The 21565-nt window shown below is 38.2% G+C and overlaps 1 protein-coding gene and 1 long non-coding RNA gene across 3 annotated transcripts in view; one reads left to right on the top strand and one right to left on the bottom strand.

The window, feature by feature from the left end:
* Positions 1-97: 97 nt before the first annotated feature.
* On the bottom strand, positions 98-7152 carry LOC134298512 (uncharacterized). Its single transcript, XR_010005618.1, has 3 exons — positions 7015-7152; positions 1425-1458; positions 98-774 (listed from the first exon to the last, which is right to left on the bottom strand). It is a non-coding gene; the product is annotated as an uncharacterized LOC134298512 (long non-coding RNA).
* A 2954-nt stretch (positions 7153-10106) lies between these two features.
* The window catches only part of znf217 (zinc finger protein 217), a 39092-nt gene continuing 27633 nt past the window's right edge, over positions 10107-21565 (top strand). Inside the window, exon 1 of one of the 2 annotated variants that reach the window (XM_003223993.4) lies at positions 10107-10305. The gene's annotated coding sequence lies outside the window, so the exon portion shown is untranslated. Of the gene's footprint in view, positions 10306-10454; positions 10641-21565 lie in introns of those variants that run through there. The other variant, XM_062978941.1, reaches the window with a different exon arrangement.

Raw genomic sequence — 21565 nt, 5'->3', positions numbered from 1 at the left:
TTCCCCTATTTATGGTGACTTTTGGGACACCCTGTAGTGTGCTTGCCTCACTAAACTACACACTCAGGATTCCATAGGATGGAGTCATGGCAGTTAAAGTGGTATCAAACAGTATTCATTCTACAGTATAGACAGCTTTAGAGCCACCCTTTTTCAGTCCCACCTTCCTTATGTAAGGTCTTTGTGAATATAAAAGGAAGAGTGGAAAAACACTATCATAACCTTAATAGAGGAAAGATTGGATGAACATATAACAAGTTTAATATTTAAAATAACAGATGCCTGGATGCAAAATATACAGTATAATTGCCATCTGAAAAGTCTTCAGATCACATGTGACCCCACAGCCTTCATTCTAAGGCCCCATCTACATTGCCATATAATCCAGTTTCTGAATCCAGATGATCTGCTTTGAACTAGATTATATGGCAGTGTCGATCCAGCCTTAGTAAACCTTAAGCTCTTCAGGATCTGACATACAAGGTAGAAAAATGATACTGGCCTCTGTATAGGATTGTTGATAGTTGCAAAGCATTCCAAAAGTCCATACAATCCTATAATGATGTTGGCTTACAGTATATGATTTTGGTATGGCATAGTGTTTCAAGCATTGGATGCAACTTGAGAGTACAGAATGTATATCCTTACTTGGTCATGAAAACCTACTGGATGACCTTGGGCAAGTTGCACTCTCTCAGCCTCAGATGAAGGCCATAGCAAACCTCCTCCGAAGAAACCTTGCCAAGAAAACCCTGTGATAGGGTCCCAATAACTCTGAAATGATTTGAAGGCATATAACAACAATGACTTACTGGAGAATGCAAAGTATTCCAAACACCCCAAGAGTTTTATAGTTGTTAAGTGTGTGCTTATATATCAGAGAACCAGAGATGCTGGAATCTTTTCTCAGCAAAACAGCAGACCTAAAACTAGTGAATCCCAAACTCACAGATCTAAGATATCCCACAAAAAAATTGTCACTTGTATATATCTATTGCATCCATTGAGAAAAGGCTAGATTAAATCATTAAGTGGAAAAACAAAACCATCAAAACAACTTTTCTCCCCAAACAAAACCTTCTTTCTTCACCCCAAGTATATTTTCCATACTTGGAAGAACCATTTTTATTTCAAATGTTTATCAGAGCGAGAAGATTATCATTTATCTTAGGATTCTCCAAACTTTAGGATGTTCCCTCACTGATAACACAGGCCTGCAACATTGAGAGTCATAAAACCATTTTAAATATATGTTCTGGTTTTATAGGAATTTGGCATTTTACGTCCAAAAATGAGCTCAGCTTTGCTCCATCACATAAGTTTTCCCCCAACTTGCTTTGACATTTCTATGATGTGAGATGCAATTAGTTTCAAAATGGAATTTGAGAAAATAACTGTATGTGATAGATTTTTGTGATATTTACCTATTTGCTTCCAGGTTCTTCACAACTGTATCTTCTATATCAGCAAAGGAAGGACAGAAGTTTTATTATTTATGGTGGGTTCTCCAAACTTTAGGATAATCCTCCAGTTATAGTTTTATTTTACAGCTTCCTCCATAGGACAGCCCCAGCTCCCACTTTATCAAAAAGGCCCTCCTTTGTGCCAAAATCCCACCAAACCCTTTAAACTATGCAATATAAGGCACAGTGAAAAGGACTGCCATTTTACCCCCTCCCAAAGCCCCTTGAGAGTATGGCTTCAATGCCTCAATACACCCTCAACACTGGGTTATCCAAGACCACATTCAGATAATGTGGGATTTTCTGCCTTGATATTCTGGGATATAGGGCTGTGTGGAAGGGCACCCAGTTCAAAACAGATATTGTGGGATTTTCTGCCTTGATATTCTGGGTTATATGGCTATGTGGAAGGACCCATAGACACCTATCCTTGATCTCAAGGGTCTTCAGCCTATTTGCAATTTTTGAGTGGTATTATAAATGTGTGTCCCTTCCACACATCTGAATTAAATGCCACGTTATCTGCTTTGAGCTGGAATATATGGCAGTGTGAACTCAGATAACCCAGTTCTAAGCAGATATTGTGGGATTTGCCTTGATATTCTGAGTTATATGGCTGTGTGGAAGGGCCCTATGTTACAAAGGTGATTTGATTTCAAGGGTCTCCAACCTGATTTGTTTTGGTTTAACTGTTTATATTTACATGCAAATCTTCCTGAGAAATCAAACCATAACATACATAGAAAAGTACATCCACGTCTTGATCTCAGGGGTGTCCAGTCTATATACAATATTTGGAAGGGATTGTGAACCTCTCCTATATATGTTAGAAGGGTGATTTGAGAAATCAAACCATAACATAGAAGGGAAATCACACCTCTAAATACATCCTTGATCTCAAGCCTAGATGTAATTTCAAAATTGGATTATAAACCCCTCCTATACATGTTACAAGGGTGATTTGTTTTAAGTGTTTATATCATTTGATTTCCTAAGAAATCCAGCAAAAACATGGGTGCACAATCACTCCTCCTTATTCTACTCTTGATCTTGAGAGTCTTCCGTTTATGTGCAATTTTTGGGTGGAATTATGAACCCTTCATATATGTGTTACAATGATTATTTGTTTTAAGTACAGTAGAGTCTTACTCATCCAATATAAATGGGCCAGCAGAACACAGGATAAGCGAATATGTTGGATAATAAGGAGGGATTAAGGAAAAGCCTGTTAAACATCAAATTAGCTTATGAATTTACAAATTAAGCACCAAAACATCATGCTATACAACAAATTTGACAGAAAAAGCCGTTCAATATGTAGTAATGCTATGTAGTAATTACTGTACAGTAGAGTCTCACTTATCCAACATTCGCTTATCCAACGTTCTGGATTATCCAATGCATTTTTTGTAGTCAGTGTTTTCAATACATCATGATATTTTAGTGCTAAATTCGTAAATACAGTAATTACTACATAGCATTACTGCATATTGAACTACTTTTTCTGTCAAATTTGTTGTATAACATGATGTTTTGGTGCTTAATTTGTAAAATCATAACCTAATTTGGTATTTAATAGGCTTCTCCTTAATCTCTCCTTATTATCCAACATATTCACTGTCAAAGACAGAACGCCACCAAATAGAGTACAACACAGTTTATTGAAGTTACAGAACTAAAAAATGCCCGTAGGAAGCAAAGGACTAGGCAAACACTTGTCTTCAGTGTGAAAAGTAACAGAAACAGCTCCGTTTGAATTAAAACGGTTCGAAAGGATAAACCGGATTAAACAGGAGTTTAATCCGGATTAAATCAAAAGTACTTACTTCAGCCTGGCAATTTAAACAAACAAAAGTTGGTAAACAGAGGTCAAAATGAACACAATAAACTGGCAGCAGATTCCTCTCTGCTACTCAAAAGCTACAGATGAGTAACTCAGGCTGTTTACTCCTCCGTGCAACGAGCGAAATCCGGGTCCAGGCACATCAATCAGGGTAACGACGGTCAGCAGGGTCCCAATCCGGTCCAAGGTCGAAAGCCAAGTGCAGACGTCTAAAGTTCCACAAGTTCCACCGATAGCCACAGAAGGGATAGTCCGAGGTCGTAGTCAGTCAGTCAGTCCAGCGTCAATCCAGAGTAGGTAATTAATGTCCGTCAAAAAGACGACGGAGGTCCAAGCTATCAAGATTAAACACAAGTTGCACAGAAAAACCCCACACAGTTCCTCCCGCCGTCTATGCCCAGTGTCCTTGGTAACTTACGTATCCAGCAACTAATCACACCCGTCTTCAGGAAGTTCCCCAACAAGAGCCCAAGCGTTCGTCCAGATTACCTTGCCCAACGCAATTAGCCATTGATCCTAAACCCCATTTTATCCCAGTTCATAACTCCTCATCGCTGTCAGCTGCTATCCTAATTCCAGGTGCCTCCTCATCATCATCCTCATCAGAACTAAAACACCTTTGACTACGCCCCACAGCATCCCCAGCTGTGGATCCCGCTCCATCCCTCCAGCCCGTCCATGGGTCTGGTCCTGCAACCCGCCAATCGCCTCCCATGCTATCATTGCCGGTGACACCCAAATCCTCCCTCACACGAGTCCACTCCATGTCATCCTCCTCTGAGCTAACCATCTCTTCCTCCATTCCCTTGGTAAAACCCTCAAATGAGTCTTCATCTGTTGGTTCTGCAAATAAGTCCCGGAGCCGTTTCCTTTCACGCTCCTCAAAAGAGTCTGACTCTCGAGGAGTCTTACGACCCTGTCTCCTAGTACCGGAGCCAGAAGGCTCAAACATAACATTCACTTATCCAACGTTTTGCCGGTCCGTTTATGTTGGATAAGTGAGACTCTACTGTATTTACGAATTTAGCCCCAAAATATCACGATGTATTGAAAACACTGATTACAAAAACATTGACTACTAAAAGGCAGACTGCATTGGATAATCCAGAATGTTGGATAAGTGAGACTTAGATTACATAGATCACTTCTACCCCGCCCTTCTCACCCATCAGGGGACTCAGGGCGGCTTACAATATAAACATACACATCAAAAAACAGTTTTCATCAAATTTAAAAATCCATCACGATTAAAAATTACAATAAAATTAAGAATATACATTTAATATATATATAATTATACATTTAAATATACACTTAAGGAGCTTTCCATGTTCAGGTGGGGTCTGTCAGTAGGTCAAATATTCATATCTCATTTTTGCTGCTACTCATGCTCAAATGCCTGGTCCCATAACTATGTTTTTGTTCTCTTTCGGAAGGACAGGAGGGAGAGAGCCTGCCTGACTTCAATGGGGAGGGCGTTCCATAGGCGGGGAGCCACCACTGAAAAGGCCCTGTCTCTCGTCCCCACCAGCCGCATCTGTGAGGCTGACAGGACCGCGAGCAGGGCCTCACCTGATGATCTTAAGCTTCGAGATGGGTTGTAGCAGGAGACACGTTCGGACAGATAAGCTGGGCCGGAACCGTTTAGAGCTTTATAGGCTAAAGCCAGCACCTTGAATTGTGCTCGGAAGCTAATCGGCAGCCAGTGGAGCTGGCGTAACAGAGGAGTGGTACGCTCCCTGTACGCCGCTCCAGTTATTACCCTGGCAGCCTCCCGTTGGACTAATTGAAGCTTCCAAACAGTCTTCAAAGGCAGCCCCACGTAGTATGTTCTCAAATTGCTTCTGACACGATAAAAAATATTGTTTTCACACAAGGCTTGCTGAGAAATCAAGCTATAACATGAACAGAAAAGCATACCTTTAAATGCAACCCTTGATCTCAAGGGTCTTCAGCCTATATGCAATTTCATTGTGGGATTATGAACTTCTGGTATATATGTTACAAAGGTGATGTGAGAAATCAAGTCATAACATGGCTGGAAAATCATATTTCTAAATCCATCCTTGATCTCGAGGGACTTAGGCCTATTTGAGATTTCAGGGTGGGATTATAAACCCCTTTTATATATGTTACAAGGGTAATTAGTTTTTAAATGTTTATACTATTTCAACATGTCTTACCCAGAAATCAAGCCATAACATGGGAGGAACTAGAACACCTCTAAATCCACCCTTGATCTCATGGGTCCCCGGCCTATATTGGGCGGGATTATATATGGTACGAGCGAAATTTGTTTTGGTTTAAGTATTTATATTGTTTACATGAGAAATAGAGCTGTAACATGGGAGCACAAACACACATCTAAACCCACCAAGGGTCTTCAATTCAGATGCAATTTTTGCAAGGGGTTATGAACCCAGGAAGAAAAATGGCAACTGGATTAACCTAACAATCTTGCTTCCTTTCCTGCCTTTGCTCTATCCCATTATCTGTTTTCAATTGGGAATGCCTCCTGAGCAGAAACCTCTTGGTATTCTGGCACCTCACCCTGCTTGAATAGGTAAGCCTACTTAGGAGTAAACCTTGAAGGATCAAGTTGAAGACCTTATCTACATTGCCACATACAGTAGTGATGACTCATTCAATGTAATTCAATGCAGTTAAACTGCATTATATAGCAGTGTAGATGAAGCCTCACCTCCAAGGAGGCCTATTTGGCTGGCCATGCAGTAAAAGAAGGCGAAATGCACAACAGAGAGATACCTTTATTGGAAAACCAAATTGCACGAAACACACCAGGCTCCAGTGATGTTACTATCCAGGAATCCCTGGAGCCACAGCTAAATTAAAGAGTGGGATTTATAAATGGTTAATAGGAATGGCCTCAGGCTGCAATCTTTCACCTGGGAGTAAGCCCCCTCCCCAAAATCAATGGGGTTTAGATTTCCATGGTTGCCCTGCTCTTTTGTTTTAAAATGGAAATAATGCTTCATCTACAGGGGTCTGCTCTGGAGAAGAGAGAATTGGGAGTTTTGCCCCATCCATCTCCAAAAGAAAGCTACGAATTTGGAGGAGGGGGAGTCCTTCCATAATACAACAATTACACATGGATAAAGAATTAGGATAGTAAATGTGGGTCATTCTTTGAATACATGTCAAAAGCAGCAAGGACTATTGTTAGCTCAAATTGGGAAACTGAATTGCAGCACCCACAATGGAAGAAGGAATTGGCCATTAAGGTGGATTTTAAAAGCTAGACCAATTTTATCTTTTAGGATGTGACACTGTTTGTGGACTCTCCGAGCATTTTGGAAGCTAATGATGTAATAATCTGTGGCTAGTTGAATTTAGTACAATATTATCTATTTACCTTTCTAATTTTTTTTCCATGGGGGGGTGGGGGGAATGGTGAGAGCCCTACTATGTTTTAGTTATATGTCTTGTCTTTTCTCTCATCACTTCTTTGGCTTTTCTCTTTTGTGAATGCACATCACTCTGTATCGCAAAGGGATCTAACTGTGAGAGAAATAAATAACTAGTCTCAATGATCCCCTTTGCATGCAGATATACTCCACACCAACATGGCCATGTCTCTTATTTTTATTCTGGTGCACTAGAGGGTTAATGTTAAAACGTCATGCAATCAAGCAATTGCACATAGAAAAATATCCCCAATAACATTCAAAGGTGCTTTGTCATACATACCCTCTTGCAGATGTCTGCAAAACACTGTAACCTGGCTGGAAGGAGTGCTTTGCCATCTTGGAGAGGAAAGAAGGATTTTATCAGGTTTCTTTGCCTTGCTTTGGCCTCACTGACCCCTAAAGAAGGGGTGGGCCTGCTTTCTTTCCCTCTCCCCTCTCCCCCCCCCCCCCTCTTCTCTCTCCTTCTCCAGCAGCAGAAACAACCACAGATAAGAGGCGGGAAGGAGAGCAAGCAGATTAGTTTGGAGAGTTGCATGCAAATGCTGGGAGCCCCCCCCCCTCCCACAATGCATGCATCCATCTATCCATCTTTAACAGCTAGCACAGAATCAGTATTCACAGCTTGGAAATATTCTCTATACACACATACACCCAAATATATTTCAAGAAGCAAAGTTTGATTTAACAGTTTTATATAAGGGAAACCATTTTCCTGTATATAATAGGACTTGAGCATCCAGGGGGTCTGGGATAGCCTCACTTATCCAAGACTCGCTTATCCAAGGTTCTGGATTATCCAATGCATTTTTGTAGTTAATGTTTTCAATATATCATGATAATTTGGTGCTAAATTCGTAAATACAGTAATTACAACATAACATTACTGCATATTGAACTACTTTTTCTGTCAAATTTGTTGTATAACATGATGTTTTGGTGCTTAATTTGTAAAATCATAACCTAATTTGATATTTAATAGGCTTTTCCTTAATCTCTCCTCATTATCCAAGATATTTGCTTATCCAACATTCTGCCGGCCTGTTTATGTTGGATAAGTGAGACTCTACTGTAATACAATTCTATCTTTATTTGTAGTCAATTTGCTAGTAGCCAATGCTTTTTTAGTCAATGCTTTCAATATATTGTGAGGTTTTGGTGCTAAATTCATAACTACAGTAGTCTCACTTATCCAAGACTCGCTTATCCAAGGTTCTGGATTATCCAATGCATTTTTGTAGTCAATGTTTTCAATATATCATGATATTTTGGTGCTAAATTAGTAAATACAGTAATTACTACACAGCATTAATGTGTAATGAACTACATTTTCTGTCAAATTTGTTGTATAACATGTTTTGGTGCTTAATTTGTAAAATCATAACCTAACTTTATGTTTAATAGGCTTTTTCTTAATCTCTCTTTATTATCCAAGATATTTGCTTATCCAAGGTTCCGCTGGCCCGTTTAGCTTGGATGAGACTCTACTGTACAATAATTACTACAAAATGTTACTGTGTATTGAACTGCTTTTTTTGTCGATTTGTTGTAAAACATGATGTTTTGGTTGCTTAATTTGTAAAAATCATGTTTAATAGGCTTTTCCTTAATCCCTCCTTATTATCCAATGTTTTCACTTATCCAACGTTTTGCCGGCCTGTTTATGTTGGATAAGTGAGACTCTACTGTAGTCATTCTGGTTGTATAGATCACATTCAAAATACAGTAGAGTCTCACTTACCCAACGTTCTGGATTATCCAACGCATTTTTGTAGTCAATGTTTTCAATGCATTGTGATATTTTGGTGCTAGATTCGTAAATACAGTAATTACTACACAGCATTAATGTGTAATGAACTACATTTTCTGTCAAATTTGTTGTATAACATGATGTTTTGATGCTTAATTTGTAAAATGGCTTTGTGCGCAAGCATTTAATGAATAAGCAATTTATTGACATGGTCTGAACTTAGGTTTATGTGCAATGGTTCCGTGGAAAAGTGGTTTTAAGTAACTATATGTTTTAGCTGACTAATGTATTTTATGCAATTTATGTGTTGTATTTTATGAATAGTTGTTAATGGTTTTAAATGTGTTGCTGTTTTATTGATCTGTTTGGCATTGAATTTTGCCAGTTGTTGTAAGCCGCCCTGAGTCCCCTCGGGTGAGAAGGGCGGGGTAGAAATGTTGTAAATAAATAAAATAAATAATAAAATAATAACCTATTTTGATGTTTAATAGGCTTTTTCTTAATCCCTCCTTATTATCCAACGTTTTCACTTATCCAACGTTCTGCCGGCCCGTTTATGTTGGATAAGGGAGACTCTACTGTACTACAAAATGTTACTCTGTATTGAACTGCATTTTCTGTCGATTTGTTGTAAAACATGTTTTTGATGCTTAATTTGTAGAAATCATAATGTTTAATAGGTTTTTCCTTAATCCCTCCTTATTATCCAAAGTTTTCACTTATCCATGCCAGCCGTTTATGTTGGATAAGTGAGACTCTACTGTAGTCATCCTGGTTGTATAGATCACATTCAAAATACAGTAGAGTCTCACTTATCCAACATTCTGGATTATCCAACGCATTTTTGTAGTCAATTTTTCAATGCATTGTGATATTTTGGTGCTAGATTTGTAAATACTGTAATTACTACATAGCATTAATGTGTAATGAACTACATTTTTTGTCAAATTTGTTGTATAATATGCTGTTTTGGTGCTTAATTTGTAAAATCATAACCTAACTTGATGTTTAATAGGCTTTTTCTTAATCTCTCCTTATTATCCAACATATTCGCTTTTCCAACGTTCTGCCGGCCCGTTTATGTTGGATAAGTGAGACTCTACTGTACTATAAAATGTTACTGTGTATTGAACTGCATTTTCTGTTGATTTGTTGTAAAACATGATGTTTTTGGTGCTTAATTTGTAAAAATCATGTATAAAAGGCATTTCCTTAATCCCTCCTTATTATCCAAAGTTTTCACTTATCCATGCCGGCTGTTTATGTTGGATAAGTGAGACTCTACTGTAGTCATCCTTGTTGTATAGATCACATTCAGAATACCAAGAGGTCTCTGCTCTGGAGGCATTCCCAATTGCAAACAGATAAAGGGGTAGTAGACCTTTTCCTCCAAATGCATGTGTGTTTAGAGAAGGGGGCACATGGTTGCCCCCATCCTTTGCAAAACTGCTTCTTCTCCAGCTAAGCATCCCAGCCTCTTTTATTATTGAGTATTATTGAGAAATGCGCTCCTTGGAAACCCTCCTTTTCTTCCCCACCCCAATGGTGTCAGGAGGACAGAAGGCAAAAGGATCAGGTGTGTGTGTGTGTGTGTGTGGGTAGCAGCCGCAGCAGCACACGCAACCAGCCTCAAAAACTCCCAGTAGCCCTCCTCCTCCTCCTCCCTTCTTCTTCCTCCTCCCTCAAGAATCCCTCCTCCCTCTCTCCTTTCTCATTCAAACGCTGCAACTCCTGTTGTGTCAGTTTTATCTCTTTCCTTTTCCTCCTCCTCCTCCACCACCACCACCAAGCACCACCACTAGGCAGAAGAGAAATCAGTAGCAGGTAAAGAAACCCATTTTTTATTAAAGATCCTTAAAAAATTTTTTTTTTGCAAAGTCTTCTCATTAGGATAGATTTCTCCCCTCCCCTAATTAGGGTTTCTTTTCCCCAAGGACCCCCCTCCCTTTTCAAAAGGAGAGAAGCAGATGAGGAAGAGGAAGAGGAGCTTTTCTGCTTCCTCTTAAACTTCTGGCTGTGTGTGTGTGTGTGTGTGATTTGTGCCTCGTCTTGGCTATTTACAGCGCCTCTCTCCTTCTTCTTCTCCAAGCCAACCTCCCTTTTCCTGCCATTCCAGTAGATGTTGGGGAAACTTCCCTTCTATAACTAGATCTATATAGGTATTTGTTTTCAATACTTACTATTATTATTATCGATCTTTAAAGGGGGTGGGTGGTAAGGGAAGGTTTTTTTTGTGAATTATGAATGTTCCTGGAAGCAATGTTTGGCTGAAATTGGGAGGGGGGGGTGGAATAGGAGGAAGGGGAGGGGGTCAGAAATGCTAATGAAAACTTTATTGATCCGTTTGGCCAGTTTCGTTTTTGAATGCTTCTTTCAAAATTATCTCCTCTTAAACTATTGCAATTTTTAAAAAATAAAGGATATGCACTTCTATTTATATAAAGATCCTATTGATTATATATATATTTAAGAAAGGGGGTTGGAGAGGGGAAAGTCTAAAAAATAAGCTACCTTCTTGGCTCTGGGGGAACAACAATAGGCTTAGGCAGAAGAGGAGAATGCATATTCATAAAGAGTGTGTGATTTCACTTCCCTGTGCAGAAGTCTCACCTATCTATATGGGGAGACATTTATTCTTGTTTCATTGGCTTGGCTTGTTTTTGGAGAGGGTTTTTCTTATAATTGTTTTGTTTCAGTTGGAGAAATCCTTTCTCCCAAAGCAGCTTCTGGACATGCAGTCCCTCCTCTCCATGCTGTGTGTGTGAGAATCCCCTTGTGAGTCTCTGCATTGAAGTGCAAGAGTTTTTGAAGTCTTGTGGCCAGCAAATTTCTATGTTGAGCTTCATATTAAAAGGGCATTGGGGGTGTTTGTTGTTCAGAAGGACTATTTAGCCAGTGAAGCAACAAAAAAAGTCAGTTGTGCCTTATCTCTTTTCTTTCTTTCTCCAATACTGTCCTTTCTAAAATGACCTTGAAAGGTTTTTTCTTTTTTTTCTAAATACTTTTCCTAGGTGGAAAAAAGGGAGGGGGCAAGGAGAAGAAAGGCTGTATAGTACAGAATCTAAAAAAGCAGAAATGGGAACTTCAGGCTGTAGATGAAGTGAAATCATTTACAGAAGAATGTGAAAAGGGAAGTTTATGTATGTGAAGGAACAGAAGGAAATAGCAGACTTAAAAATGCAAAAGGGTGGGTGGGAAGCTCCTCATTCTTCAGTGTATTTAGTTAGGCCTTGGAAGCTGGCTTGATAGGATCAGAACAGCAGAGGAATAAAATGCCTAAGTACTAATTGAATGCCAGCCATTGACTTGCTGACCAAGGATTGTATTATGTGGGCTGGTAGAGGGTTTTTGTGCTCCTGTGTGTGTTTGTTAAGGTATCTGAGCACTGTGCTTATAACAATGGCTTGCAAATGTTCTCTCCATGCTTTATTTCACTTTAAGGGGGTTTTTCCTATAGATTTTGGGATGTGAAATCCTTTAAATTGTGATCCCTATGTTGCTGGATTGGATGTTTCCTGGGAGTAGAAGAAAAAAAAAGACTGGCTCAAATAAGTAGGTTAAACTGCTTTCTTTGGAAGTGGGGGAGGGAAAATGGGTGGAGTTTGATCTCTTCTCCCCCACTCACTTACTAGTTTTATGTGAATTGATGAGTCAGTATTTAAGATCTGCAGTAGGAATGGAAGAGGAGGATGTGTCATCAGATTTCCTTGTTCTTTAATATAAAGAACTATAATTTGCTCCAGAGAATTCAACAATGTTATAAAATCTTATAGGTGGGGGGAAGGAGAATTCCCATATCTTTCTCTAACAAATGATGTGACTCTTGGAGGCTTTATTTCAAGTTAGGATCATGCATAACAAATGGATGTAATTGAGAGGATTTTATAGTGGGCAATTGATCAGTCCCAGTTACCATGTTATATTATATTTTGCAAAAAGTTCTTGATTTCGGTTGTGTTGTGATGATAAAATCCTTATGCATAGGATTTTATCTGATTTTGAGAAAAGAGAATAAGGTTCTCCTTTTGGGGAATTTTTCAGTGTCCACTATTTATGAACAGTAGATCTGATTTTTTTTTTGTATAAGGTTGATTCAATTATGTCTTCATCGCTTTGGAGCTGGTTGAATGACTTGACATGAGATTAGGTGCAACAAAAGGGAAGGCAGGGGAACAACAGCTGCCTTCCAGTTCTGAGGCACTATTGCTCTTAGCAGGAAGGCATTTTATCTTTTAGTGCTGTGTTGTCAGGTTTAAATGTTAAATATTTATATTCCTGTGAAAGGTTGTTAGACTACACTTGTGTAAAAAAGAAGAAGAAACAAGCATAAGAAACCCCACCCCTGATATTTGGAGCCTTTAAAAAACATGATGGCATAGCATAGAATTTCTCTTCTTGAAGAGCTAGTGTTCAAATACTGAATCACTCTTAAGTTTTAACTATGCTGCTTTTTGGCTGGAAGAGGAAAAAATACACACATCACCACTAGTTTGTACTTGCTTGGTTGCTGTGTGGTAAGAACTTTTTAAGGCGTGGTTTTAATGGTAGCGAAAGATTTTTGCTGAGAAACAAGTCTCTATTTTTGGTGTGTGGATCTCTGGAAATGCTATATGAAACAAATTAAACAACATTCAATATTCATTTTTAAATGAATAATTTGCTTCAACTGAGCAACTTTTTCTCCCTTCCAAATTCTTCTACATTGTGTTAAAAAATAAAGACCAAAGCTGATTTTCTTCCAACTTTTGTATATAGAACACATAATTTAATCTATGAGTTCCTTTTAGAAAAAACAAAATCCATATAAATGACTTGCTCATGGCCTCCAGATATTTTCTAATAGTGGCAATGTGTCTTTTGTTGTTTCTTAACTGCACTTTGCTGCATTTGGCAACCCATTTTAGAGTGCATGTGGAGCCATTTCCTGGATTTGTTTTAATTAAGCACTGTTACTTCTAAACTTGTGGCTTGGAATAAAAAGTGCAGTGGTCAAGAGGCTAATATTTGTAGGGGTTTTGAAAGGATGGCAACTGATTTGTCAAAAGAGATTGCATGAGATTCCAGATGGGGAGCTATGGATTGCCTGGGATATTTCCTTTGTTTTGGTGGCGAATGGAAAGCATGGGGGTGGGGGGAAATGGTGGCTGGAAAAAAAAAAAGAGAGAAGGGACTCTTCACTACCCTTTTTGACTAGTTGGTTTTCTCTGGGGAAGTTTTATCTTATCAAATTCCTAGCCTCTGTGTTACATAGGATTTTTGTTATACATTGCACCCATCTATAGAGTTGCATTGGTTCAAGATTTATTTGCTGCCTCTGTACAAGATCAAAGGGAAAAGCAGGCCCCTTGCCCTAATCACATTACTTGGAAGTAAGTCTCACTGCTATTAGCATGGCATATTTTGAGTTAGTATGTACAGGATATAGGTGGAAATTATTGCAAAGTTGCCTAGAGGGGGGTGGAAAGAAGCTAGAAAGGAAACTGGCAAAACAACCTCTGAGTATTCCTTGCCCAAGAAAACTCTAGGAAATTCATGGGATTGTCATAAATTGACAAGCAACTTGAAGGAGCACGTGCATACACACAATAATAGATGTGCAAAATGAAGACATTGAAGATACATACAGCAATGTTCAAAATGGAGGTATTGTAATTAAGCTTTATAGGTCAAAGAAGTAGTGATACAGTCCAATTATATATATATATATATATATATATATATATATATACACACACACACACACACAAAACAGTACTTTCTCTTTTCTTTTGAGAGATATATATATCTCAAAAGGAAAGAGAAAGTACTTTTGTGCAAGTATGGAGAAATGTTATACAATGGCACAAAGTGAATTAATGTTGGGGTGGGAGAACTTTTCTGACACATAGGGCTTCTCCTGTGCATTACCTATAGTTAAAATGACTAAGGTTTCTTATCTGTAGGCAAATTTAAAAAAAGTCACTTGACCTTTGAGTTTACTTGCTTCCACAGATGATTAAATAACTGGCTATTGGGCTGTCATTTACTTATTTATCTCATGTCATCCTTTCCAGTTCACTCTTCTATTTAAATGTAGAAAATGAGCAAACTTTCTGCCACAGCAGGGCTGCCATTACCAAGCTTACAAGCCCTCCTTTATTCTCATTCTCTTGATGAGAACGTCAGGAGTCTAGTACAATTGGTCCCCTCACCCCTCTACTTCACATAATTACATTTGCTACGCCTTTGGCGTAGAAGATATTTATGCAAAATGAACATTTTGGGGGATTTTTTAATTTGTATTGCCACTCTGCTCTTATGCATATCTCCAGAAAGTTAAAAAAATTAACAGTGAAATATTACAGAACAAAATATAAAAGTATAATAATGGATTACCTCTTCAGAAATGTATAAGGCCTGGCTTAAAATGGGGGAAACTATGTATGTGTGTTTATAGAGTTTCTGGGCCTTAGGAGTGGGAAGAGTAATCTGTACAGTTTTTGTGTGTAAATGCAGCTTAACAGTTGTAAATTGAGCTTCACTAGCCCAAAGCTATTGAGCTGGCAGCACTTCTCCTGTTTTCTTTCAATTTCCAGTCTGGGAGGACATGTGGTTATTCTTAAAGTCTTTTCCTCTTTTGGTAGTTGATGAGCAGTTAGTTGATTTCTTTCTTTCTTTCTTTTTTTTAAAAAAAGATTGGTTTTTAATAAAGTTAAATAACATTTTGTGCCAAATACTTTTAGTCTGTCCAAGAGTAGTAATCTCTCACATTTCATCTGCTGTGAACTGTTCATGTCAAGCATACCAGCAATTACAATTTAGCATCCTTAAAATAAAAGGCCAGCAAATAGCATGTAATATTGCCTGTGTGTTTGAAAAAGCCAAATGGAAAACCATCTTAATGACTGACTTGGCTCGATGGGCATTTTTGCCAGTGGTGGCATTTCAGTTTTCCTAGCAGTTTGGGTAATGTGACAAATGCTTTTCTGGCAGATCAACAAGACTTCACACGGTTTGATGTTCAAACTAACAAGCTGGCTTCAGAAACTGTACAGCTTGCCATCAAGTCATATTTGCATTGCAGTTCTCTACACACTTAAATGGGGGAACATTTCATTGAACAGAGTGGGATGTCAGAGCTGATATGCTTAGGGGATGTTTCTGCTACAATATTGTATTCTGGTTTGGCTTTAGACACAGTGGCTGAGTATTCTGTAAAGCATGTGGGATCTAAATGTCTCAAAATGAAATATATAGATTGCTTCCTCAAGTGTTTCTCTCTAGAGACTATGCACAAAACCTAGGATAAGAGTTTGATATCAGTCAGGGACTGCCTTTGTGTTCCTTTTCTCTGACCCTACCTATGATAGGAGTAGATGTAGTTTTCAGCCACTATTTTATTACATAGACATCTGGTTTGAAATGCAAATTCTTCTCCTGTTGTCCTGCCTTCCTGAAGAATACATTGTGCTTGTAGGTGGGACAAAGGAAACTAGAAAAGGAACTTGGAACACAACCAGATTTGTTGCAACACATTTTCACATGACACTCAAATACTTTTGGACACACTGCAGCTATATAATGCAATAAATATTTGTACCCAATAGAAAAACTTTGGATTTTGTTTTCAATGCTAATGGGCCCCTCAACAACAATTCCCTTCCTTGAATATCATATTCCTCATTGTTTAGCCAAACATACCTTTCATACTTCTTAAGGTTTGGGTGACTAGAGTTAGATGGCTTAAAAATATAGCTTTGTTAAATTGCTTCTAGCATGTATGTTGAGTTAGACAGGGAAGATAGTGGTTTTAGGCCATTTTTAGAAAATTCTCTGCATCACAGTTTGTGCTTGCCTCCCTATATCCCACCAGTGGCCTTTCAAAGATTGCTAAATATTATTTGCATCACAGTTTTGATTGGGGTAGTGAACTATAATGAACTAGAAGGTACTTGACATAGAGTTTAAAATGAAACCTTTTTGAAGCCTCATTCAGAGGGGGGTAATCATAATATTGAAAACATTAACTTGGGTTATATGTTGATGAGAGAAATATTTCTACAGTACTCTCAAGTTTCCTGAGTTTTTGATTCCATATGAAATTCATGGGTTTACTGTAACTCAATAGGTGACTTATAGATAGATTTCTTCAAATCTCTTGCTTGCAATCTTGTTATGCTTTGCTGCATTCTTCAGTTAACTTGCAGTGATAGACTTTTCCATTTGTCTTCATATAATATGTGAAAAATTGCTACTTTGAGCAATCACTCTGAGTCAGCAGTGGGCCCAAATGAGGAATATGCTGCCGACTGCCATTTCGTCTTGTGGGAATGTGAAAATTAAACATTTGAATGCTTCTCCAAATTTAAGGTTTACTAGTTTTTGTATCTGCAGGGAACTGCTGCTTTTTTAAAAGAAAGAAAGAAAGAAAGAAAGAAAGAAAGAAAGAAAGAGATGAAGCATTCAGATATTTGATTTCCTCACCTGCAGTGTGATATGGTATAATGTACCAGCAAATTAATTCAGCAGTGGGCCTGCTGACCGTTTGGCTTTTAATTAACATCATGGTATTGTCTGCCAAGCTTAAGTGAGCTTTGCCAAGCCACCTGAATAAAGTGCTTCTGATCTCTGGGAATTAACCATTTAGAAAAGCAGGTGGATGGATCTTGTGTTTATATGATGCCCTGCACAAAACCTCTAGCTTGGGGAAAATGGTAGGCTGGAACAATCTCCCTACTGAGCAGTAGGATTTTGATTTGGAATAAACCAGTTGTTATAATGGGATTTATTTGAATATGTATAACAATTTGGCAAAACGCACATTAGGTCAATTATACTCCCTTTTTTACAGCTGTTCCATTCATAAGGCATATAAAGAATGCAAGGCAGTGTTACAATCAAGTATAGCTACTCCCTGTTTTTCTGTTTTAGAAAGATTCTAGCTCTGATTGTGTTGTTGCTCATAAATAGTAGTAATTGTAATAGTAGGGTTTTGTTGCACAACACTGGAAAGAACTTAACATCTACTTAATCAATTTTGGGTTTGCTAATGCTTGGGATACTGAGATTGTTCTGTATTTTAAAAACAACCTAGAATATATGTTAGGTTCATACAGTGACTTTTCTCAACTCAGGGAAGGAACATCTTAACTGATTATTGCTTCTATGGTATCTTTTGGATCCTTTACTAGATCTTGATAGTTGATATTTTCAAAATAACTTGTTATGAGCAGATTATAAAACTCTGCTCATAATGACATATTAATCTATAAACATTCATTTGACAAACAGTTCACAAAGAAGAAGAAAATTGTTTTTTTTTTAAAAAAAGAATTTTTAGGAGCTGCATGTTATTCCACAATACTCCAAATTGCATGGAATATCACTTGGGGGGAGATATTACTTGATCACTTGCTAACTTGCATCAAATACTAGTATTAAGTATCATTTGTTAAAAATGAGAACATGTAGTATATAGGAATCAAACTAACACTTTTTTCTGTTGCATACATTCACCAAGTCATTAGCATGACCTAGGATTACTTATGTGTTCATTTTTCTCAGCCTAACATACTAAAAAATGTTTCTTTTGCTAAAAACAACTTATTATAACAATATGTGGTTTTCCCCCAAAGAAAGAACTGCACAACAATGGCTCTTCTTATTACATGAATCAAACACTGGGTTCCTAATCCATGTGTCCTAGAGAGGCAGGTACAAGAGGAGGGAGGAGGGATGCTTCAGGTGTTTCTACCAATTTGAATTAATTGGTATGTGCTACCCTGTTTCCCTGAAAATAAGACATCCCCAGAAAATAAGACCTAGTAGAAGTTTTGCTGAATTGCTAAATATAAGGCCTCCCCCGAAAGTAAGACCTAGTAAAGTTTTTGTTTGGAAGCATGCAGGGTCGGTAAATGTACATACCATAGATTGTTGTACATGGAAATAAAGGTAGTAACAAGAAATAATAATAATAATAATAATAATAATAATATAACTTTATCCTTGTATCCCACCTCCATCTCCCAGAAGGGACTCAGGGCAGCTTACACAGGGACAAGCCAAACAACAACAACAGAAATTTACATACAAACAAATTTAAAACAGTAATTTTAAAACAGTAAAGCAATAAAATATAATATAGAAATTCTTGAAAGGATTCACAGTTTGGTTATGCGGTTTGGTGATGACAATTACTGTACAGTAGATAATAAATTTTCATTTTTAAAAATTCAACCATAAATGTGAATTCGTCTTTGTGGAAAAATAAGACATCCCCTGAAAATAAGACCTAGCGCATCTTTGGGAGCAAAAATTAATATAAGACACTGTCTTATTTTCGGGAAAACAGGGTAGAATGTCTAGTCCTAATTTGAATGTGCTCAGTTCAGATCAAGGGAAGTTTCCATCCTAAAAATTTTCAGGCTCTTCTCTCTTACAATTGGAATTGGGTAAAGTGGGAGGAAGTCATTAAAAGTAAAGGAGATGTGATTTAAAATACTTAGTTTTAAGACTCTTAGGCAGGTTTTAAAGCAGGTATTCACAGGATGTTATTTCTTGTAAGTGACTTGATCTATTGATATGACTTGATAGCTGAGCAAATACTATCATTAAAGTATTCATCAATTCCAAGGGCCCAGATTTTAGTAAGACTTCTCTCCCAAGCCCATCTCGGACTCCCTTTGCAGTTATAAAATCACTTTGCCATGTAGCATAGAGCCTGTACTTCAATGCAGGATGTCTTGTGTGCCCTCCCCTGCAGTGCTAGGGAACGTGGAGAGAAATTATGAAATGTCTTTCAGTCTTGTCTTTTGCATTCCAAAAATTTGGCATGCTAGGGTATATGTTTTTCTGGTTTTATCTGGACTGAATTAGTTCAAATGGCAGTAGTACATATTGTATGGAAATAATGTATTGCTGCTATGTAATGAAATCATACTTTATGTCAGGATTCCATGACCTGGGTGAAGTTGGTTATACATTTATCTAAGGTATTCAATATTTGTGAGACAGATGTCTGATAGTGTATAAAGAGCAGGTGTGTGAAGTAATATGGCACCTTGGAGAGACTTTCATATTTCTGCACAAGCTTTTATGAGCTGGAACATAATCTCTCAGATTTTCGAGGTGTATATGTGTGTGCATGCAGTGGGAACTTACAGATCTGTTGACATTCCTATGTAATTCCCAAATAAGAATAGAAAATGACTTTCTCACATCAACCTCTGTAATATTATAGACTAGCAATACGATTTCAAAATAGAATATACGATATGACCCTGAAGCGGTACCTGTGATTTCAGCTACATGTATATGACAAAACATGTCCAATCTAAGAATTGTTTAGGTCTGCCAAGCAATTCTAGGGTATGATTTTACCATAGAGTCTCACTGAAGAACCTAGCCAAATAGTATAGAGCAGGCATGGGCAAACTAAAGCCCGGGGGATCAGATGTGGCCCCCCTGGACGCTTACCATAGGTCCTCCTCATTTTCCCTGTCTTATTGGCATAAAGTCGCAGCAGCCCACCACATCCTTATGCAGACAGTGTGGGGGAGGAAGGCACGCAGCTGCTGAGAGCTGCGTGCCTCCCGGTATAAGGATGGTGAGCAACCCTGTCCTTATGCCGGGAGGATGGCTTGAGGAAGGCATGCAGCGGTTGAGAGCGCTCTCGGGCATCACTTATCTTGCCCTCCTCATGGCATAACATCAAGAGGACAGCCTGAAAATCGAGGGAGGAGTATTGGGCAGGACAACTGGACACACGCCTTGGGGTCCTGTTGGTATTTCAGTGCCCCCCCCCCCCCAGTATCGTGGTCTACAGCATCATGGAAATTGCTCAATTGGGGTACTGCCATGCTGAAAAGTTCAATTTGTTAGGGATCATACAGTTATTACTGACTATAATCATAGACCCACATCAATTACAGTATTGCAATTCCACTGTACTACTTAGTAACTACTGAACAGGATTCCAGCTGTATTAAATCATTTTAACACATCTTGCCATGTAAGTACAGTAGAGTCTCGTTTATCCAACGTAAACGGGCCGGCAGAACGTTGGATAAGCGAATATGTTGGATAATAAGGAGAGAGTAAGGAAAAGCCTATTAAACATCAAATTAAGTTATGATTTTACAAATTAAGCACCAAAACATCATGTTATACAACAAATTTGACAGAAAAAGTAGTTCAATACGTAGTAATGCTATGTAGTAATTGCTGTATTTACGAATTTAGCACCAAAATATCACGATATATTGAAAACATTGACTACAAAAATGTGTTGGATAATCCAGAACGTTGGATAAGCGAGTGTTGGATAAGTGAGACTCTACTGTACCTTTAAATGGCTGACTAGTACTATACATTGAATTTTTGACCTATTGGGTCAAACATTGTTAAAAGCTTTCTGGATATTCTGCGAGTGTGTGGCTATATTAAATATCAACTAATTTAGTGCCATATGTATTACTTCCTGTATCTGGAAAAAAAGTTCTGTAATCTGTGAAACCTATGGAATAATAAATCTGCTACACTTCTGTGGCAAAAGAAAAGACAAGTACTCTTGCGACACATCTGTATTAATGTGTCCATTGGCAAATTGATGATGCATTAAGGTTTTGTGGCCATAATTCAACTGGCTAGATTTCTGTGCACTAGAGTCTAATACAGGGATGGCAGATTGCTGTGGGCCAATTTTTGACTATTCATCTGCATGTTATAGTGATTTGAGCACTGGATGGTGATTCTGGAGACAAGGTATTAAATCGCTGTTTGGCCATGGAAACCCACTGGGTGACTGGGCAAGTTACACTATCTCAGCTTCAGAGGAAAGCAAAGACAATCCTTCTGATTAAATCTTGCTTAGAAAATTCAGTGATAAGGGTTCCTTGGGGGTCATCATAAGTTTTAAAATACCCAAAGGCACACCGTAATTTTGACAGCCTGTACCACCACATTTTTGGATGAAAATCAGAACTGGAGTTCACTGTTGGTTCTGGCTGTAGTTTTATTGGTGTGAAGTGAGGGCAGGATCAGGTTGGGTGTTTTAAACAAAATGACATTCATTGAAATCTCCAGGAGAAGCAAATGAAAGTTTGGT

Source organism: Anolis carolinensis, chromosome 4 (assembly GCF_035594765.1).
Source record: "Anolis carolinensis isolate JA03-04 chromosome 4, rAnoCar3.1.pri, whole genome shotgun sequence".
Lineage (NCBI taxonomy): Eukaryota > Metazoa > Chordata > Lepidosauria > Squamata > Dactyloidae > Anolis > Anolis carolinensis.
The sequence above is the reverse complement of the archived record's forward strand: the minus strand, read 5'-3'. Positions and strand labels throughout refer to the sequence as shown.